This window comes from Saccostrea echinata, unplaced genomic scaffold, assembly GCF_033153115.1.
Source record: "Saccostrea echinata isolate AGI-Se365-2 ecotype Australia unplaced genomic scaffold, CSIRO_AGI_Sech_v1 ptg000036l, whole genome shotgun sequence".
In the NCBI taxonomy this organism is placed as follows: Eukaryota; Metazoa; Mollusca; class Bivalvia; order Ostreida; family Ostreidae; genus Saccostrea; species Saccostrea echinata.
Genome location: NW_026889785.1, coordinates 9,275,764 through 9,295,879, shown reverse-complemented (window position 1 = coordinate 9,295,879; position 20,116 = coordinate 9,275,764). Strand labels below are relative to the sequence as shown.

Here is a 20,116-nt window from a genome sequence, read left to right as displayed (position 1 = left end):
CCCCTTGGGATAGGGTGGGGCCACAGTGGGTGATCAAAATTTTACATAGGAAAACATGAAAAATCTTTAAAATTTCTTCTTTTCAGGAACAGTAAAGCCATGATTGGTGATTTTTATGAAGAAGCATCCTTAAGTAGTGTAGATTCAAGTTTGTTCAAACTATGACCCCCGGGGCTAGGGTGGGATCACAATGAGTGAACAAATTTTTACATAGAAATATATATATAGAAGAAATCTTTAAAAATCTCCTTCTCAAGAACAGCAAAGCCATGATTGGTCATATTTAAATGGAAGCATTGTCAGGTAGTATAAATTAAAGTTTGTTCAAATCATTACCCCTGGGGGTTGGGAGGGCCTAAATAGGTGATCAAATTTTTATGTTAGGCATACATGTGAAAAATCCTCTTCTCAAGCACAGTTAAGCAGTGATTAGACATATTTATATGGAAGCATTCTTGATAGTTTACATTCAAGGTTGTTCAAATCATGTCCTCCAGGGGTAGGGAGGGGCCATAATTGGTGATCAAAGTTTAAAATGAGAATACATAGGAGAAATCGTTAAAAATCCTCTTCCAAAGAATTGCAAATCCATGATTAGCCATATAAATTCAGAAGCATCCTCAGGTAAGGTTAGGTATATTCAAATTTGTTCAAATCATGTCCTGTGGGGGTAGGGTGGGGCCATAATAGAAGATCAAACATAGAAAAGCAAAATTATAATTGCAGAAAAGCAGGATAAGGCCGCAGAAAAGCAGGATTATTTTTCCTGTGAATTATGTGAATCAGACTAGCAGAACTATAAGCATTCAGGTTATTTCGGCTTATCTTATAATTCTTATATATATTCTGCTAATTTACAGAATAAATGCATAAAAATGCAGTGGTACTAAGGAGATAATTAACCAAATGCTATTGAATTGACAGTATCTGACATTTTTACTTTTCACTGTAGGCACAGTTAGCATGTCAATACAGCTTCAAATACCAGAGTACCTATATCCTTAGAAGATACATGCAAGCAGATTTGTCAATGGTACATGTAAGTAAATACATGTACGATTTTTTTTTTGACAATTTAAATTTGACATTAAGCTGAACATATTTAATTTAATTATTCCCATCTAAGCCAGAAGCTTTAGTAAGCTTTTTACTGTCAAAACTTGTCTGTCTGTTGTTGTAAACTTTTGCACTTTCCAGACGTACGTATTACATTCTCTAGAATCACACCTGAATGCCAATTTTAACCATTGGAATATTGGCCAGTTAGCACAACTCATGTTTTGTTTAAGTCTCAGATTAAGGAAATTCAAGTTTTAACAGAAATGTACAGACTAACCATTTTCCAATGGGAGAGCATTTAGGGATACATGTAACGAAAACAGTGATGTGGGTGTAGTAAAACATTGAATTATCTCAAAAGTCAAGATCACTGGGCCATATATTATTGGTAAAGGCTAAAACTTTTTTGCCCCTACAATGTAGTTATATACTAGCTCCTACAAAGAAGTTGTAAGGGTGTCCTGGAATCACCATGTCTGTTTGTCTGTCTGTAGACATGTTTTGTCTGGAAATTATCTTTTAAACCACTTTATAGTAATGCCCTGGTAATCGAAGATTCATGGGTATACAAGTTTTTGCCCCATCCGTCCATATTTCACATGTGTATTTATTGACTAGACCTTCCTTTTGGTACCAACATATTTGACCTTGACCTTGGAGTTTGACCCACTTTTGTAAAAATTTACCCAACTTTAACCTTGGCCATAACTTTTGAACAGTTGGTGCTAGGGCTTTCAGATTTCACATGTGTATTTATCCTGACAAGACCTTTCCTTGGGTGTAAATATTTTTGACTTTTTGACCTTGACCTTAGAGTTTGACCCACTTTCAAAAAACTTTAACCTTGGCCAAAACTTCTGAATAGTTAGTACTAGGGCTTTCAAATTTCACAGGTGTATTCCTTGTGACAAAACCTTCCTTTGGACATCAACAATTTTGACCTTGCCCTTTGAGTTTGACCTACTTTTGAAAAACTTTAACCTGGACCATAACTTCTGAACAGTTGGTGCTAGGGCTTTTATACTCTGCATGTATATTTCTTATGACAAGGTCTTCCCCCTGAATACCATTAATTTTGACCCTTTGACCTTGAAGTTTGACCCATTTTTAGAAAACATTAACCTTGACCATAACTTTTGAATGGTTGGTGTTTGGGCATTTTTGATCTCTCGACTTTGCAGTTTGACTTGCATTTGAGAAACTTTAACCTTCGCCATAAGCTGTCATACGGGGGCATCAGTGTTTCACAAACACATCTTGTTTTTCCCTACACTTTGTAACTATATATGAACTAACTGGTAACAGGAATTTACAGACTGATTTGTCAAACTTTCAAAAAGAGGAATAAGAGAATTAAATTCTTATTTGAACATGACTTTGTAACCAAGAAAACAATCTTAGGCTCATAACTGATAGAAAGGTAGCTTGTGTCAGAGATGAGCCTTGAGCCAGTACCAAGGGCATTTTAGATATGTTCAAGGTCAAAAGGGTACAAATGTATTAAATTATTTTCATTCACAACTCTATGATGGACACACAGTAGACATACCTGAGACAAAAACTCACCTGTGACTCAAAGGTATATCCCAAGTCTAACATAGGGTAATTTGAACTAGATATGTTTTTAAAATATAAAATAATCATAACTTTTATGAGGATATATACTAAATACAAAGGTTGCTTAATTATGACTAGAGGCAGTGAAACACCCTGCATGTTGGTCATTTAAGCAATGTAGAGGTAACAGGAATTGAAGTTTAAATCTTGGCCATAACATAATATAATTGTATATTGAAAAAAGTAACTCCCAAAGATCATACTGCCCTAATGGTTGATGATGATCATAAGATATGCCATTTCCAGAACAGAGGTCATAAGACAAGGTCAAGGTCATAGAGTTGATAGAATTATCTCAGAAAATGCAACTTTTTATTGGAGTAGTATCTGCATGGAGAACATACTTGGCATACAGGTGATTATGACCAAGAGGTATTAATCCTACTTAAGGGCCTAGGGTAGTCATAGTTAATTTAAAAAATATTGTCCATTATGAATTTCAATAACCTGAGATTGTTTACTTTTGTATTTTCAGGTATAACGACAACACCCTCTCAACAGAATCCTCAAGATAAAGAAATCTTATGTGATGAGAACCTCAATAAAGAAGATAGAAAAAGATCAATTGTTTTAGTTTTCAATGTAGAAATTGATGTCACAAATGTCTTTATTTAGTCAGGGAGTCCAGAAAACAAGTTTTGATTCTTTCAAATTAAATGTTACTTTTTGTATAATCATGCATTACTTGTGTCTGGATTAACTGACTAAGTAAGAAAAAAAGAATTTTTCAAGAAAACTTCATTTGCAAGAAGCAAAAATTCTGTTTCCAAGGAAGAAGGATAGAATTAATGGATTGAGGTTTGGGGCACTCATAGATAATAGCTTGATATTAATATCTGGGGTACAAAAAATATGCTTGTCTTCGCATGATATTCATATGAAACCTGGGTTCTTTTTTTCACATGAATTTCGTGAGAATTTCTTTTCGCATGATATTCGTGCGAATTTCATGTGAAAATTGCATGATATTTTCGTGCGAATATCATGCGTGGTCCTTTTCGTCTCCTCATGCGAAGAATTCGCATGATATTCGTGCGAATTTTATATGAAGTTCATGCGAGCCACTTTTCCCTGTGTATATTAAGCTATTCACTACTGAAAAGTTGATGGCTTGTTTTAATAACCCCCCCCCCCAACTTCTCTATCAGAGGCCTTACAATGGCAGTTCAGAAATCAATATAATGAGGAAGGTCGGAAACGTTGTCATACACATAATGTTGATGCACAGTTGTGTTTTGTTGCAATGGAAATGCGAATAAAAATATCCATTCCGCTACGTTAAACGCATGAATGACCGTAGAACACTGACTTGCATTATCTTTGTCACCGGATTCGTTCATTCATTCAAAATGCGGTTGAACTCTGTTGACCTGTATAAGTCAAATACAGGTCAACAAATCTAGAACTATTTCGTCCTGATTAATTGAAGGAAATGTCGCACAGCATCCAGTATTAAACTGAATTTTGTAACAAGTGAATTTGATATTGGTTAAAAAAAATGAATTTGGTAATGCTTGAAAAATATATTAATACTTACATTATTTTCATTGTTTCGTTTGTATGTTTGTTGATATAAATTATAAATATATGTTTACGTTTTTAATGTGATAGCTGTGGTAATTCTCATTGATGATATTGTTTTATTATCTTCAGTGGCAACAATGACGCCAGCAGATACTGCAATCAAACCAATATAAACCTCAAGTATATTTAATGGGTGAGTTGTTTCTAGCACCCCCCCCCCGCCCATTTACAGATCAAAAAATAAGCATAGAATCGGGGGTTCATAATTTTTCAATATCCATAAGATTTCCTTAGGTTTTGTCCTCACATGTGCAACTACCTCTACAAATGTTGCAACACATAAAAATGGATATTTACAGGTTCCTGTGCAACCGTCACACCTATCTTTCTTTTAAAAAGTATCTCCTACAGACAGGCACGACATAGACTTTGTCTAATGTTCTAATTTTTTTTTTTTGGTCAAATGCTTCTTGAATTGTTTTTATTATACTTTCATCTGCAGTTTGCTTATTCAGCGATCTCCCGTAAGCATAACATATCGCAAGAGCTTGGTCCTCGTTCCTTCCAGCCCTGCCGACTTCTTGCCAGTAGGAAAGACATGATTTTGACACACCCCAGTGAATAATCACTCTTACATCGTTTATATGAATGCCAAACTCTACAGTGACGACAAAATCTAATGCGATTGACGGGGTGTTTTGAAGGTATCCGTGAACTCTTGTCCATTCCCAATTAGTACCTGAAATATTTAAATACAGCCATAATTTTTCAAAAGTAGGCCAATTAGTTCACGAAAATATTTAAATAAAGCCATATACATTGCTAAAGTTGGTCACGGTCACCTACTTCTCGATCTCCCTACTCTGAGGACCCAAGATGCATCAACTGATCAATTTGATCAAACTATCACTTTTTTTTTACTGTTTTACCTTGTGCCGCGTTCCTGAACAAATGGCGCTGGAAATCTCTGTTCCGTTTTGGTTGAAAATACTCGTCCACTTTTTTTAACGCCGTCTAAATCGTCTCCCGAGTCACCAAGAGTATAGAATATTTCCTGTACCTCACTTCCCGCGGATGTAGAAACAGTGCCTTTTTGCGCTTTATCGGTAATGCCGGACGCTGTTAGGTAAAACTCAAAAGTTTTCTTCCATCTGTCCCACCTTTGTGAAACACTGGTTTGCTCACCTTTAACATCAAACGGATTGATTGCAGGGAACCCCAATGCCTTTGCCATTGTGCAGTTTTTATCCTCGTCGCCAATGTACTGTCCGTGATTATCGTGCTCTAGACACTTGTAAAACACGTCTGTTCAATTCAATCCTTTAATTCTAAACTACGTCACTAACCAATTTCACAAACCGCGTATTAAATATATTCTGCTGATAGAGCACATTCCTATACGTGAGAAACATTAAACCTGAATGAACTATTTAAGATATAGACATTGCAGTGACATTCACATCTCCAGAACATCCTTTCAGCTTACATTTGGAATTGACTCTTTTTGTCGCCAACTCGAGCAAATGCTTTGTAAATACAAGAACAGGATAGCCATGAACAAGAAAGGAATTAATCTCATCAATGGATCTCAGTCTCTTTATACCAAGACCAAGTTCTATTTCTGGTTCCTGCTGGCCTCCTCCTCTTCTGACTCGCTCAATAAAACATCATGATTAAAAAATATATCGATAAAAATTATATAAAAATCACAACCACTGATGAAATGCCAGCGGCAATCATCCAAGGAGCGTCTGAAATTTGTAACGCCAATACTTAAAATAAATTCCATTTTTTATAAAATTTTATTTCTTCACTCTGTTTCTTAAATATCTAGACATCAAGTGGTCATTTAAAAAAATAGTATAGGATTAAAAAAGTTAACTTACTGAAATTAACAGCCAGTTTTTTCCATCATGACGGTAGTTATTGTGTGAAAAGTCACTGTCTCTGTCAATTCCGATCAGTAGTGGTATATATGCTGTACTACAACATACTTTATAGTTATATAGTATGACTCACCCATTTAATTATACATCTTGCCAAATATGCTAATAAGATGAAAGGCTTTCTCTATATATTTATACCAAAGGCTCACAGTAGTCTCCACCCAATAAGAAGGCTTACTCTATATATTTATTCTAAAGGCTCACAGTAGTCTCCACCCACTAAGAAGGCTTACTCAATATATTATATACTAAAGGCTCACAGTAGTCACCACCCACTAAGAAGGCTTACTCTATATATTTATTCCAAAGACTCACAGTAGTCACCATCCACTCAGACGACTTTCTCTATATATTTATACTAAAGGCTCACAATAGTCTCCACCCACTAAGAAGGCTTACTCTATATATTTATTCCAAAGACTCGCAGTAGTCTCCACCCACTAAGAAGGCTTACTCTATATATTTATACTAAAGGCTCACAATAGTCTCCACCCACTAAGAAGGCTTACTCTATATATTTATTCCAAAGACTCGCAGTAGTCACCACCCACTAAGAAGGCTTACTCTATATATTTATTCCAAAGACTCACAGTAGTCACCATCCACTCAGACGACTTTCTCTATATATTTATACTAAAGGCTCACAATAGTCTCCACCCACTAAGAAGGCTTACTCTATATATTTATTCCAAAGACTCGCAGTAGTCTCCACCCACTAAGAAGGCTTACTCTATATATTTATACTAAAGGCTCACAATAGTCTCCACCCACTAAGAAGGCTTACTCTATATATTTATTCCAAAGACTCGCAGTAGTCTCCACCCACTAAGAAGGCTTACTCTATATATTTATACTAAAGGCTCACAGTAGTCTCCATCCACTGAGAAGGCATGCTCTATATATTTATTCCAAAGACTCGCAGTAGTCTCCACCCACTAAGAAGGCTTACTCTGTATATTTATACCAAAGGCTCACAGTAGTCTCCACCCATTCAGACGACTTTCTCTATATATTTATACTAAAGACTCACAGTAGTCTTCACCCACTAAGAAGGCTTACTCTATATATTTATACCAAAGGCTCAAAGTAGTCTCCACCCACTCAGACGACTTTCTCTATATATTTATACTAAAGACTCGCAGTAGTCTTCACCCACCAAGAAGGATTACCATAAGTGGGTGGAGACTACTGTGAGTCTTTGGTATAAATATATATTTAATTTATAAATACGTACATCTGTCAATATATCATTTAAAATCATGGAAGCAGACAGTGACGGCATTATCCTCTAGTTGCTTTCTTATAGGTGTTTTCTATATATTTATACCAAAGGCTCAAAGTAGTCTCCAGCCATTCATCAGGCTTTTTCTATATGCTTACAATAGTCTCACCCACTAAGAAGAGTTAATCTATTTATTTATCTCACCCGCTGTTTAAAAAAAGCATTAATTTTGATGAATTTAAATAGTGTTTACACTTGTATATATCAAGTCTCTGATGAGTTCGGCCAAAGCGACATCGCTTCCATCACCTTTTTGTCACGTGACAGGTTTAAAATTAGAACATATATGTACTGCCACAAAGATCGTAAAAGTTTAACGATATACAGGTAACTTTCTCCTTAACAATTTATTCTGTTTTGTTCGAGACACATTTCTTAACATGAAAAGTGCTGGGAGCAACTTCCTCGTGCTCGGGAATTGTGTAAAATTTAGCCGTCTTTCTATAAACTTCAGACATAGATATAATACGCACTGGAATAATGTTACATTACGGCATAAATAAACAATGCACAACCAGCTCCCAGCACTTTTGAGAATAGTAGAAATATTAGCTACACGTGTTTAAAAATTCAGAATTTATAGTGAAGCGGACATCGCTGAACTTTTGATATTTTCGACGGACTGGACCCCTCATTCTAGCACAAAATAATTATGTAGGTATTTGGCAATTAATATAGTATGCTAATCCTGGAGAAGTGAACAGTGCTGTGAAAATGATATGAGAACGCATAGATGAAATGTTTGGGAGCCCAGAATTGGTTGAATCAACGCTTCGATTACAACTGGAAAACTTTCGTCATATTGGCCTTAGTGAAAACAGCATACAAAATTGCCATAGGTTACTAGAGAGTCCAGGTACAAGAGAGACAATCGTCCATCTTTTCCCCCTTTTTTTTTTGGTCCAATATATTGAGGAAATGTATTTCATATAAAATGATCTTGCATTTATGGACAATAGTTTAACAGCTACTAGAAATAGGAATGTCCCTACCTGTGAAAACATGAAGTTACTTAAGCTTGTTTATTTCAAAGACAAGGGAATTCAAGTGAATAAAAATAATGGTGCTAACCGTATTTCAGATATGATAATGAATACTCAATTTGTGTCAGATTTTGTCTGTGTTCAATTGGACAATGATCATTGGACAATATATGTAAAAACCACAAACAGCAGGTAAAAACTTCTACACGAAGGTTCTGATGTTAGAAACAGACACATTAATGTATATTTCTCTGTCCCTGGGCATTTAGCAAACGTACAAGTGTATGGTTATGATGAGTAGGGGTGACTTTCAAAATTTTAATTTCTTAAGGACATACAGAACGTAGTTTGAACTTTATTGCATTTCTCCTTGGAGTTGAAAGAGTTCCAATACTTAAAGGAACTGTGTACTACGGTATATTTTTATGTCTATATATGGTATTGTACACTTCTTCTAAAACAAGTTTGGATTTAAAAAAAATCTAGAATAATGTTTCGTAATTTTAATATATTTTTGTTTGAATCATTCAAGAATTTTCATCAGTTGATATCTTTTCGAAACCCCTGGTATTGCATGCAGAATTTTTTTGCCTATGAACATCTGATGGCACTATAATCTTAAATCAAGAATATCTTGAAAAATTATCAGTACGTAAGGTACATTGCGTATGTCCTTAATATTGGATGGGATCCAAATCTGTAGTGAAAATCTAATGATTGTTTGAACATCTTCTCTGCTCCTGGGCATCTAACAGGCAAACGGTATTATTAAGTAATAATAAGCAAAAGTATTTTTACCTGATTTTTTAAATGCTGCACAACTTAGTCAAACTACGACGAAGAAATCAGCTACTCATGTGGAGAGTGTTATGTAACATTCTTGACTCTCCCTTATTTACAACTCCAGTACGATACAAAAGCAACAACAACTGCTTCTTCTTCAACGGATCTGTTTGATGACCCTTCTGAAAGAATCCAAGACCTATATTGTGATTAGGATCAATTTGAAAAAAAAATTGTATGTCTGTTGTCAAAACATCTGAATAAGAATTTGGTAAGCTAAATTATTTTGTTACATCAGTAGATGAGGTGACCTTAATAAAAAATATCAGATCAGTGCGGTCTTGATCTATAAAACTAAAATCTCAGATTCCTCTAAAACGTGCATGCTTATCCAGAAATAATATAATGTAAATCACATGTAAATGCTACATCATAGTAATTTTTAACATATTCATAATCTGTCTTTTTCATTTTTTATAAATATTAAGTATTAAACAATTTTTTGAAAGTACCCAATCCTGTGTTTGCAGTTCTATGATAAATCATTATGAAAGAAAAAGAAAATATTGCACAAATTGCAAGGAGGCATTATCCAGCAAGTATTTTAAAAGAATTCTATGTGAACAGAATAATGGAGGGAATGTGGAGGAATCCAGAAATACTGAATCAGTTTACGAACCAATGGCTGTAGAAATGCCATCAACTTCTTCAAAACGGAAGATTGTGTACAAGCTCTGCATGCTGAAGGTATTTTTCAATCAGACAATGTTCCGGAGGATGTATTTACAGACAGTGAAGGAGGCACTAATATAGATGAGGAGCTTGTTGAAATGTTTAAGCAGGATAGTGAAGGAGAATCTGAGATGCCTACAGAAACAGACAAAAACCATAAATATATACAAATTATTATAAATTATTTTAGGTGGCAAGCAGTTGTTTTCATTTCAGATATGCCTTATCATCCATTTATATTATGCTGATCTAACCATTTTTTTTTATCTTTGCTCATATTCTTCCTCATTTGCTGCATATATATCCTTTCAGATGGATTTAAGATGGCGGATGGTCTAATTATAGATGTATGACGTAAGCTGATGTATAATATGAATCATATTTATATATAGAATCAAAGTGGCGGATGGTCTAATTTTAGATGTATGACGTAAGATGATGTAATTTATGAATCATATTTATTTATAGAATTAAGATGGCGGATGGTTTAAATATAGGTGTATGATGCAATATTAGGTCTTGTTGTAGATTTGATTACGTAAAGGTGGTGTGATCTTAAGATGATGATGATGATTGAGCATGCGTACACAAGTTCTATTATTGATTTTATTGGTTATTGACGTATAGTGTAATATCTTCTTTGTTTTTTTAGTGTGCAATGGTCCAAACGTGCGCAGCGCAAGGTTGTGCAAACCCGTCTGCTATATCATTTTCTAAATATAGAACGTTTATGTCAGCATAAATTTTAATATTTATTATATAAATGTTTTTTAAGGGATGATAATATTGATTTTGAAAATAGAAGAAGAATGGCAATCAGACAAAGTTTGATTATAAGAGACCACGAAATCCCTCGATTAGAAGATTGGGATCAAGAATTAAAAGAAGAACAACGACCATCAGGGAGAATGCGGTGGGTTAACGGTGAAGCTGTTTTTGTATTTGACCATGAATACGAAGAGAAGAACGAAGAAGAACAGAAAAAATAGAGTCATGATTAATGACTAAACCCAACGGCCGTTTTAATGGCCAGCAAATTTTTTTTTTTCGAAAAGATACCACATTTACAGACGTATGTTCCATGATAAGCTAAAATATTCTTTAAGAACTTTGATACAACATCGTATTATTCTTTTTATCGAAAAAATTATTTAACATATTATAGACTTTTAAAAAAAAATATCTTTAAGGAAAAAAGTATTTAAAAAAAATGACAAAGACTAACTCGACACTGAAAACGATGCATGGAAAATAACTCTGCCATGTTTACTCTAATATCGGGTATTTCATGCGCTTACTATACACGCATCGTGAGAGATCTTTCTTTAGAAAAAGACATCAATTTTATTTTTAGGAATATTTTATATATGAAGAATAAAATATAAATAAAAATTATGAAATCCAACTAATAGATCATATATAAGACGTGAAGAAAAAAAGTAGACAGATGCCGTAAATATTCAATTCAGAGATAATACAGACACAGAAAAGGAGGTAGTCAATTACTTTGATATGTAACTTGTAAAATAGACATAAGTAAAAAAAAACACAAACATAAAGTAGTAATTTCCTTTAGATGTAATTAAACATATTATTTTCTTCGATAAATAATTTTTTTCAATTTTAATAAAACTTCCCAAAAAGTAATTAAAAAAACAACTTGTAACGTATGAGAAATGTAAGAAAGATAACTCCGTCAATTTTGCATGACTGCCAAATTTTACGGTTACTTTTCTTGGAAATTTATCTTTCATTTTACACTTTTAACTTTGACAATTATTTTGGTTGAAAAATCCCTACTTATGTTTTTTTTTTTTAAACTTACGTTTTTTATGAGAATATAAAACATCCAAAAACAATATATCACAATCATAGTTTCTTTTTTTAGTTTTTTTAACACTCCATTTTCATTTCCTCCTGTTCTACGCCCCCCCCCCCCGTTTTCTTCACCGTCTTCTTCTCCTTCTTCTTCCTCCTCCTCCTCTTTTTCTTTTTTTTTGCTCTTCCTGGTTTTGCAATTATGTTTTTTTCTTTTGATCATCTTCTGCTTCATTCAAACTGCATTTCTTTTTGCTATAATTAAAAAGTGATTTTAACTCAAATATACAACGCAAAAATTGAAATATAAAGAAAAAAACTATATATCTGGTGAAAAAAAATATTTAAATGTACTTACCATAACGTTAAAGAGATCTTAATTTTTTTCCGGTGAAAGATCCTTTGCGTTTCTAAAAGAAGAAATATTGAACTACTTTATATCATGTATACAGAATCTAAATTATTTTTTGATAAATTAGGGTAGAAAAATAGATAACACAATTACGGTACTTCATTATTAAATTTCATACCTGATTGAACTTTCCATATTTTTAAAGATTTTTTTGTCCGAAAACTTTGGTGTCTAAATGAAAAATGGTGACGAGAATGGAAAAACAGTCAATGATATTTAACATTTTACGGAACTTAACTAAGACTTTTTTTTAATCAAAATCTACATCAATGACATATCTTTAAAAAAGTACAATGATTTCAAACGAAATAATTTATTAATGGGTAAATTATGGATATGAAATTTATATTACGTATTACACAGCATCTTTTTTTTAATTGTACACTTGTATATACAATTGTTATTAATAAAGATAAAAAACAATGCTGAAAAATGTGAAAAAATCTTAGGATACTTCATTTGAAAAATAAATTATATGCAATTTTTTATAATCATACATGCTAATGTATTTAACAAAATGTGCATATTTGTGCGCAGGTGCTAGGTCTTTATTAAGGTAAATTAGATTTACAAAGAGTTTGCAAATACTTGAGATATGATTATAGTAAATTATAATTTACATAGAAAATGAATTAAGGGTGTTTAGATCCGCTCAGTGTATCTGATATATATATATATATATATATATATATATATATATATATATATATATATATATATATATATACAGCGATGTTCTCAATTTACATATTTAACGTAAACCGTGAGAAGTATGAATGTAAGACTGAATGAGTTTAAAAAAAATACTCGTGTAGATTGATAATCAGGGCAATATAGTATGTACCAGGTCAGCGTGAACATTAATACCAGTTAGTGTGACCTCAGATCACCTATCTGTTGAAAACTTAATATGATAGCAAAATTTCCCCCTCTACTATGTAAATATAGGAATGATAAACACGTTAAAATTAATTAATTACAAACAATGTTTCCATTCATTGTGTTGGTATTTTTTTTTGGTTAAATATGTGAGGTCTTGTAGTAGAATGAATGATATAACCCTATATTTTTTAATTGTGAAAAAAGTGATTCATAAGATAATAAGTGATAAAATTGCGACCCATACAAAATTATCAGATACACTCTGCCACAATGGTTCAAATGAGGAAGGTGATTTTTTTTTTTGTGGACAATCGTATTGTCTTTAACTTTGCAAGAAGAATGTCGACTGTATATCCGATGCTGCAGGGAATCTACAAGGGGTTTTTACTGCGAAAATCCTGTTTTTGTGTATCATTTTGTAGAATCGACTACGAATCGCATACAGGTCTTCAAATTGAGACTAGCGTCTGATATTTGAAAGTACCTGCAAGAATTTCGGTAGAACTACTGTCAAAAGAACCAGAAAGAGTTGAAACAATATCATGCAAGGGTAAGTTTTTTAAAATAATAATAATGTAAGATTAGATGGCTGCGCAGGTAGTAACGATAAACACGATATCCGCCTTTGTATAATCTACAGCTTGTGTCACTATCAAAATGTAAGAAATAATTGAATCGTACAAGGTTTACTTACCTGCGCAGACTGAACCTAGAAAAGCATTTATGTTATAATATAATTACATAATGTTTTTTTTTTCGGATCTGTATGCAAACGCGTGATGTCTATTATGTTATTGCTATACATTTGAACTTGATATATGACTTTTCTCACCTTTTTTTTCAGCAAACACAGGAGATGTCACTACCGAAAGATCTGCCACCCCCACAGCGGGTACAGAGACGGGAAAATCAGATATCGGATAAGATGTCAATACCGGAGGATATCACAGCTCCACAGAGGGTACAACAAGAACAAAAGAACAAAAATTCAACCACAAAGGTGCCCGAAGGTGAGAAATAGATACAAAACGTACATAGTTTTTTTTTTAATTTCGCATGATGTTTAATATATTGTAATCATTATGTTATTGATAAATACATTTGAACTTGATATATAACTTTTTTTTAAAATTTTTTAGCGAACAGTACACGAGATGGACTCTGGGGATCTGGCACCCCAGAGAGTACTACGGGCACATCAGCTGATGGAACCGCAAAGGTCCCACGACAAGAGAAGTAAAAACTTATGAAGTAGGTTTGTATACTTCCGGTACTTCGGATGCTGAAGTCACAGATAGTGACAGTACTTCACCCGTCACATATAGTGGCAGTCGTAAAACAACTAACCAATTCAACAGTGATAGTCAAACCATAAGAACGGGAATATATGTCGGTAATGAATATCGATATAATAAAACATATAGTGAACTGCATGCAAAATCTATTTCTAATTATTACTATTTCTTTATTATAATTTTACCCTTAGTATTGACACCTTTAGTAGTGTATAAATTAATCAAGTTCATAAAGAAGAAACAACATTCTATAGAAATAATAAAATAACATTAACTGAATTAGCAGGTGTATATAGTGATACATGCACTAGAGAAAAGATGAAATTTACTGAGGAAGATGAAGACTCTTTTTGTACTAATTCTTCCTTTAGTGATATAAATGCAGAAAATGAATACGAGTCAGTTGAAAACATTTCTGCAGTATACCTTGAACCAATATCAAGGCAAAGAGCAAATATATAATAATTGATGTTTCTTTTTTTAGCAATAGCTACCTTGACCTGTGTGCTTGCCCTCAGTCTAATCCTTCTAACAATTAAGAGGAGAGCCAGACGCTTTAGATCTAGAGTGATGATCCAAATACCAGAATCAATACCGCTGCAAATACCACACCACCCTTATATTTATCCTGTTTCACCACCTTCCTCATCCACAAATCCTCCTTCGCCACTGCTGACGCCATCCTTATTTTCATCTTCTACTAGTGTCTCAGAAATTTCTTTGTTTGACATGTCTACCGAACCTGCTATATCGGCTAACTTTAATTCAGTCATTGAACAACAAAATATTGAATTAATTAGGGACCCTATTGAAATGAGTACATTTTCTAGTCCGTATAAATTTCGAAGAATACGCGATCTATGACCAAAAAAAAATGTATGAAAAAGAGAACTACACAGATACATGATTGAAAACGTATAGATACTTACAGAGTTTTAATACATATAGATATTATTCAGTTTAAAATTTTAAACATGAGAGAAAATGTTTTTTTAATCAGGAATTTTAGGATGTTGCATTTTATAAAGTTATCTAATCGTTGAAATTATCGGTGTAAATTACAGTATTGGTTGAATCTTTGTCATCTTGCATTTTTATTTGATACTGATTTCTTTTTAATTTGGACTTTTAACTGCGTCAGTGGATAGTAAGTTTTATGTATATATACGTATATATAAAAGTGTTGCATGGTTTTTACGATTTTTTTTTCTTGTCGTATCATGCAAATTGAGGATTTATATATCCCTGTACTTTTTTGTTTCTTAGTAACTACTACTATCCCAGTACTCATTTTGTATGAATTTATAATCAACATTCCTATTGATGTAAATATCTTGTATATTTTTTTTAGATTTATACTATACATTTATTGACTGAGTTCGAGGTCAACATGCGTTTTGTTGGACTCAAGAACCAAACTGTCTGAGTCCGTTACACTGACCGAAGGCAGACAGTTTGGTTCGAGGGTCGACAAAACGTATTTTGTCCGAGAACTCAGTCAATAGATGTTTTGTTATACCTTTCATTTAATCTTATTATTTTGACATACATATATTTTGTACTGTCTTCCGTGGTGTAACATCAGGTCCGTCACTGTTGAACACCAACGAATGAAAATGAGATTAAGTTCCGCCCATCCTGTAACGTAAGCGGTCCAACATCTCATCGACAGGTCCAACATCTCGCTCAGCGTTCAAAGATCGATTTTTTTATGCCCGCTCGGCAAAACATTAGAAATGTTAGACTTTTTTTTTAAGTATAGATTTGTTTAGGGACAATAGATATGTTGAACTTTTTTTTCGTAAAGATTTGTATACGAACAAGTTTTTTTAAAAGGTATAACAAAGTTCTTATAATTATATAACTTCGTACGGTAGAGACATCTGTAAATAGTCAAGGGTAAATGTAAATTGATGTGCTTTTTTGCTGGATGAATATTTTGTAATTAATAAAAGAATTCTGAACAATGATATCTTTATTCACTTTTTTTAATAACTGTTGTGTTTAAGCAATTAATATGATCTTGAGAAAATAACTTCCTTTATATTTACTGTGGGTTGCGATTTCAAAATTTTGTAGAAGCTAGAGTACAAAAAAGACAAACACAAGAAAATGAACAACGATATCTATATTTACTTTAACAAAAAATATTTGTTGATCGACTATAAACACTGGCGGATTTAGAGGAGGGGCCCAGCCCCCCCTCCCCTTTTGTGTCCAAAAAAATACACAATATTTTATAAATCAATGTTTTTTGGTGTGACTGTGGGCCCCTACCCCCCCCCCCCCCTTTTTTTCAAAATTTCTGGATCCACCACTGATAAACACAAAGAGAATATAATAAAGAAGTCTGACGATTCTTAGGAAATTAATTTAATCTTGAGAAAACAAGAAATTAATAGGTGTATATACTATACTGCAGATGTCCGACTTACTTTGTATTTATTGCGGGCTGCGATTTCAAAATTTTCTAGAAGGCAGAGAGCATGAAGCCGAACACAGGGAAAGAACGACAACTCTAGTGCATGATGATGAACATGTAGGTTAAATTGTATTGACAACAAAATAAATTTAATGGAGTCGTTGAAATCAATGGATAAATTAAAAACTACTACAAACACCGGTATTTTGCAAGTCAAAGAAGCAAAATTGTTAATGCGGAAACGCAAGTTTTTTTTTTTTATGATGAAGTTTCGGAACTTTGACGGTTTTTTTTATAAATAATATCCCCTACTGAAAAGGAATGCTTGTAAGTCTCATTTCTCTTTTTCTTATTGGTTTATGTTTATTTGTGAACACTGCATAATGTTAAACATTTTGTTAATTGGTAGATGTCATTTATGTGTGGTTACTGTGGAATACAGTTTGAAGATTATGCGGAAGGTCAAGATCACGAAAATGAACACGAGCAAGGAGAGGTAACTCTAAAAACGAGATTTTTGATATGGCAGAGAGTTGCAAAGATATAGATCAATTATTTTTCAATTAAAGGGGGGGGGGGTGTAAAAGAAAAAAAACCCCACATATATGTTAGTTTAATAGATCTGTATTTAGTCGTTTATCATTATTTTTATTCAAAAGTGTTAATAATGATGTAAAAAGCATACTTTAACTTAATGTGGTTATGCTGTACATTTTATTTCTCAAAGGTACAAGAGTATTTGTGTTCCTACTGTGGTGAGAAGTTGAACAGTCAATCAGATCTCCGATTTCATGAGTTGTTTCACGAGGTGGACCAGATAGACTACACTGATAAAAAACCATGGTCACCCATTACATTTGGTAGGGAATTGACTTTGGCAGAAGGACGGCTTCAAGTTAACTCGAATCATTGTGAAATTTCAACTATGAAAATTGATACAGAGAAACGTACATATTCTGAACCCTGTCCATGACAGATTGGTTTTGGTGCCGAAAAACCAATACCATATACCCTTTAAAACATTCAAAAAATAGTGCCGTTGATAAAAATTATGAAGTGCGATTTAATGCAGATGCTCCTGAGCAAAGTGCGAGACTGTCAGACCTTCACTTAGAATTGGAGTCCACTTTCGATGATGTCCTTTCTCAAGCCACTCAAGGGCTCGAACCCGCATTAGATATAGGACGCGTTCTTATTCATCACAAAGGATTGACCAATCCTATTTACGTACCACTCAGACCCCTAAAAATCCTTACAGGGAAAGGCGTTATGGAGCATTTGCAGAATGTTTTGACTAGTCATGAAAACCTCTCACTTGATCACAGCTTCTTCCTGATTGTAGGTACTTTAAAAGTTCTAAAGGGAGGAACTGGGTCTATACCTATCAACAGATTGAATGGAGAGAAAGACTGTACAGAAACTAAGTAACCATGGCAACACCATTTATCGAAATCAAAAACTGATAAACAGAATTATGTATCTTAGTGTAGTTTACTTGTGTGCCAAGTTATATTGAAATCAAACCAAAACTGTAGGAGGAGTAGCATTTTGAAAGTATTTCACAGAAATTTCTATTTTTAGTTACCATGGCAACACCGTTCATCGAAATCAAAATCCGATACACAGAATTATGAATCTTAGTGTAGTGTACTTGTTTGCCAAGTTGAAATCAGACCAAAAATGTAGGAGGAGTAGCATTTTGAAAAATTGTTTTCAGACGGACGGACGACGGACAACTAACTATCGCATAAGCTCTTCTGGTCTCTGAAATACTGTATGTGTACTTAAAAAAACGGGCTTCATAATTTAGCGGCTTTGGCGCAGACAGCGATGCGCTTATTCATGATGACCGTTAATAAATGTATACGATATAATATTTTTCATTTACTTGCTTCGATCTGCCATTTTATCGGCCTCGAACACCGAGCCCTATTTAGTCGTTATCGATTTCACCATGCAATAGGCGTATATATGAAATGTACGTAAATATATATTCATGTTTAATGTGATTTTTTTCCCAAATATACTTTTGAGCATCAATTTTAATATAAAATGGATTATTGGCACGTTACTTGAACCATTCAGTTCAACTGTGTCGACCCGCATACTATATGTGTGAACTTTGACAAATGTATATGCACGTGCTGTATTAGTTACACAATATTACTCTGATATAATTACACATTATTCTCCTGAATTAGAAAATCTTAAGTTAATTGTTTTTACTTGCTAGTAAACGGTGATTAAATGCTCAACAACCAAACTACAACCGCACAATAAATACCTTAAGGCTATTTTCAGCCAGGTGGACACGATAATCTAATACGATGTTTAAAAATTATAAAGAGTAAGATATTAATTTTTTTTAAAACTCATAGACAATAAGATTTTTTGTTTATTTTCATTTTTTAGAGCTACATCTGACCGTTCACGGTAGCTTAGTCGGTAGAGCGCTCGCTTCGTGATCGGGAGGTCGTGAGTTCGAATCTCGGCCGCGACTGACCTAAGTCGATAAAAAATGGGTACCAACTGTTCCTTCGCCATGCGCTCGGCACTTTGAAGTGAAAGTTGCGGGTCCTTCGGATGAGACCTTAAAAACCGAGAATCCGCGTCACGGTTGGCGTTGGCACGATAAAGATCCCTCACTGCTCAATGGCCCTGAGTGCCGAGTAAAGGTCAAAATTTGAAGCCCTTCACCGGTATATGGTGACGTCTCTATATTAGTGAAAAATTCTCGAATGGGACGTAAAACAACATACAATCAATCATTATCGCTACATCTGTAGCGCCAATTCATGACTACGCCAACCAATCCATACACGGTGGTTGCGCTAAATTTTGAATACGTTAATTTATGTACACATACAGTACTAGAAATTTAAATCCTGTGTTATTTCCAGTGTTATGTAAAATAATGCAATGAAAACAAACCAAGCTGTTCCAGTGGTAACACTCCTCTACCTGGAGGAAAAGGCCCCCGGTTCAAATCCCGAAAAATCCAATACTTTATTTTTTCCATATAAACAAATTAGAATAATGTAAACAAATTTCCTTCCTCTTACACCATTAAAACAATACAAATCTGGAGCAGATTAAACACGGACCTCCAAAAACAGAGGTGGGATCAAGTGCCATGGAAGTGTTAGCATCCCCTACCGACTGGTCACACCCGCTGTATGCTCCTCATGATCGCTAAATAACGGAAAAACGATAATTCAGTGTGTAAATAATGGCCAAATAATTAGTATGAAAAACGTCTGTTAACATTACGACATAATAATAGGTTGTACTTGTTGACAAGGTCGTTGATATTCTTATTTCATCAACTTGTTTGTCAGTAACATATCTCGTTTAAAAAAGT

The 20,116-nt window shown here is 33.8% G+C and overlaps 1 pseudogene; it reads left to right on the top strand.

Moving 5' to 3' along the window:
* Positions 1–17,164: 17,164 nt before the first annotated feature.
* Positions 17,165–18,183, top strand: LOC133199996 (uncharacterized; annotated as a pseudogene).
* Positions 18,184–20,116: the final 1,933 nt, after the last annotated feature.